Source organism: Acinonyx jubatus, chromosome X (genome assembly GCF_027475565.1).
Source record: "Acinonyx jubatus isolate Ajub_Pintada_27869175 chromosome X, VMU_Ajub_asm_v1.0, whole genome shotgun sequence".
Lineage (NCBI taxonomy): Eukaryota > Metazoa > Chordata > Mammalia > Carnivora > Felidae > Acinonyx > Acinonyx jubatus.
Window position 1 is genome coordinate 1,789,520 of NC_069389.1, and position 252 is coordinate 1,789,771.

Genomic DNA, 252 nt, shown 5'->3' on the forward strand with positions numbered 1-252 from the left:
GACTGAACCAACCAGGTGCCCCTGATTGTCTTGCTTTTTACTGAACCAGCACCCCCTGGGATGGAAGGGTCCCACCATACCTTCCTGTAAAATACATGCTTAGAGCCACTCAGTTTCCTTGCCTGTTAAACCCTTGCAGATAATAAAATAATTCCAATGTGCTGGTATAGGCAGCTCTTTAAACACTGCTTTATACCCAAATTCACGTGAAATGGTCTTGCCCTGGAAAATAGGACTACTATCATTGCCTGG